The sequence below is a fragment of the Myodes glareolus genome, chromosome 1 (genome assembly GCF_982192425.1).
Source record: "Myodes glareolus chromosome 1, mMyoGla1.1, whole genome shotgun sequence".
In the NCBI taxonomy this organism is placed as follows: Eukaryota; Metazoa; Chordata; class Mammalia; order Rodentia; family Cricetidae; genus Myodes; species Myodes glareolus.
In genome coordinates this window covers 39,176,188-39,182,991 of record NC_142026.1, presented here as the reverse complement: position 1 = coordinate 39,182,991, position 6,804 = coordinate 39,176,188, and the positions used below count along the sequence as shown (strand labels likewise).

General features: G+C 36.3%; 1 protein-coding gene across 1 annotated transcript in view; it reads right to left on the bottom strand.

The window, feature by feature from the left end:
- Positions 1-1,431: 1,431 nt before the first annotated feature.
- The window catches only part of LOC146896094 (solute carrier organic anion transporter family member 6C1-like), a 108,330-nt gene continuing 102,957 nt past the window's right edge, over positions 1,432-6,804 (bottom strand). Inside the window, exon 14 of the mRNA XM_087905937.1 lies at positions 1,432-1,581. The gene's annotated coding sequence lies outside the window, so the exon portion shown is untranslated. The remainder of the gene's footprint in view (positions 1,582-6,804) is intronic.

Here is a 6,804-nt window from a genome sequence, read left to right as displayed (position 1 = left end):
ACAAGAAAGTAACTCCTAATGACATTCTGACAGACTCATAGTGTCTTGTCAGCCATCATCAGTTAAGTTTCCTCCTGAAGTTGGCGGGAACAGATAGAGAGACCCACAGCCAGTCATTGCGAAGGTATTGAAAGACCTACTAACAATCAGTCTCAAATGAGATATCTCCTTTGACTAGATTTGATGATTTTGCGTTATAGTCACGAATCTACAACTAAAAGTGGCCAATTACACCAACAAAAGAAGGCATAGGTCATTCAAAATATGAACTCTCCAAAGATTCCAATTTCATGAAAACTAGAAATCTTCAACATTTTTCATCTGTACTTGAATCTTCTAATGTATAATGATTCCCTTAAAATCTTGTGCATGTTTGCATTGTAATAAGTGTTTGTTTGTTCATGTTCATGTGTGCATAAACAGTCTGAAACCCACTATTCATGTACATGTGATGTCAATGAACATGTTAGATGCTGACCCTTGCCTTGCTCTTCTGTTGACAGGGTCTCTCCTTTGTCACTGTTATATGTACCAGGCTTCCAGAGATTCTCTTGGTTCTACCTTATGTATCGCAATAGGAGTGCAAAGACTAAAGAGGCATGGTGCTATGTCTGACTTTACAAAGATTATCACAATCCAAATATAGGTTCACATGCTTGAGTGACAAGATGTTCATTCCTCATATAGCTAATATTTTAATATTACTTATTTTCTAAGCTGTCATATATAATAATAGTTATTTTCCCAGGATTATTTCAAAGACAGTCAAAATCACTTTAAACAAAGGTGATGAATATTTATTTATTTATTGAATATCCTTTTTAATTTGCCTTGAATTAATTTGTGAGCCAGAGTGTATGTTCCTCTAAAGCAAAAAGCCAATTTCTGTCTTCACCCTACAACTTAACTCTTAATTTTTACTATAACTTTTGTTTTTCTTTGAGAAAGAGACAGAGAGAGAAGGAGAGAGAGAGAGAGAGAGAGAGAGAGAGAGAGAGAGAATGGCAGAGAGAGAAGTAAATGTAAATTAAATGAGTCTTTAATGCATTAATACATATTACATGTATGTTCAAGAGAGTCTTAATGTTATTTTTTTAATATTATCTAACTGTACATACATATTCAAATCATATCTAGATTTAAGAGTGCTTTCATAGGTATAATTTAATAATTTAAAACTGATTCTGACTAATATTTATATCACACACATAAAATAATACTTTAAAATTCCAATAAATGATTAGCAAACGGCTTAGGAGGTAAGGGTGCTTGTGTACAGTTCTGACAATCTGAGTTCAACTCCCATAGCCCAAAGGCTTCTGTGAGTAAACTGACTCCTGAAACATACCCATGTATGAACTATGGCAGGAACACTTGCTGTTCAAATAATAAAACTAAAAAAAATACTAATTCATAAAACACTATCAGAAATATTTCATCAAGGTATTATTTATTGTGAAAATGAAAATCCACATAGATATTTTTCCTATATTTTCCCTTCTGAATTATAGCTCGGCCACAAATCTTATGAAATCTTCAACGAATAGACTTAGAACTCAGATCCTCATAGGTTGTCCGGTCCTGTGGGTTTAAACCAAAAAGAATGAGTCAATTTTTACATAAAACTATTTTAAGTTTTCATCCTGCATAGTCAGTTTACGGACTGTGAGTGCAGTGATTATTTGCTGCTTCACCTTCTCCTCTGCATGCCATGGGCACAGATGGAGCCACCATTCCACGCCAGGTCACATTAAGGTTATCATTTCTCCCAGAGAAAGAGCAGAGAATACTGCAGTGCATCTGTGTTCTTGCTATAAAAAATATCTTTTTTTATCTAGTACTTGGAAAATACATGGAAATACTACATTAAAAAGTATGAAAAATATAAATTCCTTAGAAGAACATTTTAACTTGAGAAAAGTTCCATATGTTAATGAATGCATATTCTATATTCAAGTGCAAATGTTTCGTTCCAAGAAATACTTGGAATTAAATATAAACTGAAAAAAACAAACAATTGATTTAGGGTATCAACCACTATTCATAAAGTTTATGTGGATGTAAAATATAGAGATATGTGATGACATTATATTTTATGTTTTCTAAAATAAAAAGCATTGGAAAATGTGTAGAGCAAAGTTTCTGAAGTTATCTCTGTCAAATCATCAATAAATGTAATTTTAAATCAAGTCTCTAAAATAATCTTTTAGAAATATAACATGATTTTAATTTTTAAATTTTCTTTATATGTTCTATAGCGAAAGATGTAATTGGATTTATGGGATTATTAAGAAGCAATTATTGATATCCCAAAGAAAAAGAAACAAAAATAGATATTAGGGGATGGAAGGAAGGCTCAGACGGTAAAGTCGCTAACAAGCAAGATGAGTATTCTCAGTTCAAGTCTACATCACACAGATGCAACAGCACACACATGCAAATCCATACATGCACTCACACATGTAAATATTTAATAAAAATAATTAAAAAAATAAATTGAGTCTCATGCTCCAGTACATGGCCTCATACTCATGAATATATGGGTGGCATTAATTACACTTTTTGGGACACACACACATACACACACAGACACCATGAAGTGAAGCTGAGAACGGTTCATGCTGTGTGGGCATGAGAAGAGCTGAGGGGAATGAAGGGAAAATGTGATAATATTTCATTTTATACACATGTGTAAAATTCTCAAAAATAAAGTAGAACATTTTTAATAGACTCTCAAATTCCCTATGCCCAGTAACTAATCAGGAAATCTTGTTGGGTTAAATGAAGACAAATCCAAATCAGCAAGTAGATCTATATTCATCCATATTCCAGATGTCTATATGACAACATGAAAGCACACACAATAATAACAAGAGTATTATGTCTCCACTAGAGCACCTGAGTATTTCAACGTAGCTGAAGCACAGGAAAAAGACAAAACAGGTTTAAGAATATAGTAAGGTCCATGAAATGGGAAATGAATAAATCCTTCAATGAAACCCAGAAAAATACAAACAGTGGAAGATAATGAATAGAACATTCCAAGACCAGGAATTGGAAGTAGAATCAATAAAGATACATGAAATGGAAAAATATCTGGAAATAAAAAATTATCAACTTACAAAAGAAACTGTAGTGGCAGCCTTCTCAAACATAATACAAGAAATGGAAGAGAGAATCTCAGGAGTTGAAGACAATGGGAGAGACTGATACACAGGCCAAAGTAAATGATAAATCTAAAATAATTACTAACAAAAAGTTTCCAGGAAACTTGAAATACTATAAGAAGATGAAATCTAAGAAATACAGAGGAAAAAGAAGAAATCCAGCTCAAAGTACAGGCAACTAAACCCAGTAAAACCTTCAATCACCATAGATGAAAAAAATAAGATGTTTTATGAGAAAAACATTTATCTACAAATCCAGCTCTACAGAAAGTGCTGGTTGGAAAACTCCAATCTAAGAAGGTTAACTACACCATGGAAACACACAGAACAAATTATCCCACATCTGAAAAAAACGAAAGGGAAGCCTAAACACACATACACAATGCACACACACACATACTTACATGCACACACACACACACTCACACACAAACATACCACTACCACCACCACTACCACCATCAACAACAATAAATAGGAATTAAGATGTATTGGTCATTGATATCTCTCAATATCAACAACCTCAATTCCCCAATAATGATAAAAAACTAAGAGAATGAATGTGAAAACAGGATCTACCCTTCTGCTCAATGTGAGGATCATACCTCAGCAACAAATATAGACATTACCTTGGGTAAAAGGATATTCCAAGCAAATGGACCTAAGAAGCAAGCTCATGTAACCATTTTAATATTTAATAAAACATACTTCAAACCAAAATTATTAAGAGATGAGGAGAGACACTATCTATTGATCAAGTAAAATAATCAAGAAGGATGACATTTCAATTCTTAATATATATGCTCCAAACACATGAGCATCCATGTTTCTAAAAGAAACACAACTACAGTTTAAATTGTATACTGACCATCACACCTTGACAGCATAATAGAGTTGACCCTGTTGTCAGGGACACAGGTGAGCCAGCCCTCAATGCATGAAAGCCGGAAAACTGACCCTACTATCTATCCCATCACACTCCCCTTAAGCATCAGTAAAGACAGCCCAGTGCCTTGCCTACATAGTAGAGTTGTCCATGGTGATATGAATGAGGAGCATCTGATTCTGAGGTTGCAAAAGCAGGAGGGCTGGCCCCACTCCTTGCTGGAAATTGTATTGGGTGATCTAGCCAAGGCAGTGCTGGGGAGCTTGCCCAGGTAGTGACAATGAGGGAAAGCTACAGAGCTGACCAGCCCAGCTACCATCCAGACCCATAACTAGAATTAAAGATTGACACACCCCAACATCCACTTCATCTATGAAGTGTGAAGGTGGGATGAACTTACATATGCAAAACTGCTGGATCTCCATGACACAGGACAACAAGTTCACTGAGGTGAGCCCCCAATGAGATCCGCTTATTACTGGTGTAGCAGAAACCAGATGCCTCAAGTCAGACCAATTATTTGTGACAAATGAACACTTGCAAGTACAGATGAACGAACTAAAGGATAAACTGTGTGACTCAACAGGCCACACTGCAACTTCCACAACTAGATTCCTCTTTTTTGATGTTTATTTTGTTTTAACTTTTGTTTTGTTATTTTCTTTTTTGTTTTAGATTTGGTTTTGACTTTGGGGGAGGTTTCAAAGGCAGAGGGTAGATATTAGAAGATGGGTAGATAAATGGTAATGTAAATCACACAGCGAAATCCACAAAGAATCAATAAAAGAAAAAATGATCCTATAGAACAATGTGTTAGATTGTTCATAAAGGAAATAAAAAGGCTGAGAAACACTTGAAGATATTCAACATCATTAGCTATCAGGGAATTCCAAATCAAACTATTTTGAGAATCAGTCTTATACCTGTTATAATGACTAAGATCAATAACACAGATGATAATTCATGCTGTAAGATGTGGAAAAAAGGAAACCCTCAACCACTGCTGATGGGAGTGCAAACTTCTACAACCAGTATGAAAATCAATATGGCATTTCCTTAGAAGAGTGGGAATAAATCTTGAAAGATCCACATGTACCACCTTGAGCATAGACCCAAAGAATGTTTCATCCTACCACAAAAACATGTTCTTTGTGGCTTTATACATAATAGCCAGGCATTGGAAACAGCCTAGATTTCCCTCAACTGAAGAATCAGTAATGAAGATGTGGTACATTTACACAGTGGAGGAAAACTCATTCGGCTGTTTAATAAAATGACAATACGAAATTTGTAGACAAATGGATGGTACTGGAAGAAATCATCCTGAGTGAGATAACCCAGACCCAGAAATACAAATATGCTATGCTTTCTCATACATGTGGATATTAACCATTGAATAAATGTTAACCAACCAATAATCTCTAGACACACAGAGGGTATGTTAGTTAAGATGTCTATTGCTGTGAAGAGACATTGTAACCATGGCAATTCCTATACAGAAAAACACTTAACTGGGGCTGGCTTACAATTAAGAGGTTTAGTCCACTATTATCATGGTAGGAAGCATGGTGACATGCAGGCAAACATGGCACTGGAGAGGTAGCTGAGAGAGAGGGAGCGAGGGAGCGAGGGAGAGAGAGAGAGAGAGAGAGAGAGAGAGAGAGATAGAGAGAGAGAGAGAGAGAGAGAGAGAGAGAGAGAGAGAGACTAGTCCTGGCTTAAGCATCTGAAACCTCAAAGCCTCCCCCCGTGACACACTTCCTCCAAAAAGGCCACACTGGCTCCAACAAGTCCACATCTTCTAATAGTGCCACTCCTTATGAGTCTATGTGGGCCACTTTCATTAAAACCACCACAGAGGTTATGCATCCAGGAAGGAGCTGGGGTGAGGATATGTGTGGATCTCCCTGGAAAGGGAAAATAGAACATATTTTGATTCGCAAACAGGATGCCGGTGGAGATGTGAAAGTGAGGATCAGGTGGAAAACAGTGGAGATCACATTGAGTTGAGGAATGCAAGACGGTACAGATGGATTTGTGGGGCATTTGAGAGATGGTATTGAAAATCCATAGGGCAGTAGAAATCCCCTTAAGTACAGGAAAGCAAACCAAATTAGGTTTCCTAATAATGGGGAAGGCAGAAGCCTAACTTGCCACCTTGTCTCAAAGAAGGCCTTTAATAACAGGAATGCATTGCATTTTATCGAGTTTTATTTTATTTTATTTTATTTTTTTACAAATGAGGTCCCACAGAAATATCCAAAATGCCCAGTCTGTTGTCAAGAGAATGGATTTCTTTCTACAAACTGATCGTGGGGCACCATCGCCAAAAACAACACCCACATACAACTCATTGAATGCGGAAAAGTTCAGCTGGTGCCTACATAGAGTGTGTGGTGTCTTTGGGTTGGGAAGGTACTTTGTAGGTTGCCAAAAGAGATATGTAAGTGCCAAACAAGTCTATAATCAATCCTGTCTGCAATGTGTGGTAAGGCAATGATGGCACAAAAATATGGGAAGAGCCAACCAACATCTGATTTGACTTAAAACCCACTCCATGAGACAGAACTCATACCTGACGCTGTTTGACTAGACAGAGAATAGACAGTCTAGAGACCAAGGGTAAAAACAAGCCCTACTGGTTTTAAGATAAAAATCTATAAATAAAATGACTCCCAGCAACCTTCTGCTATACACAAACATCTGTGTCAAATTCAGTCATCAACAAAGAAACTTCTTCCTGAAGCAGAA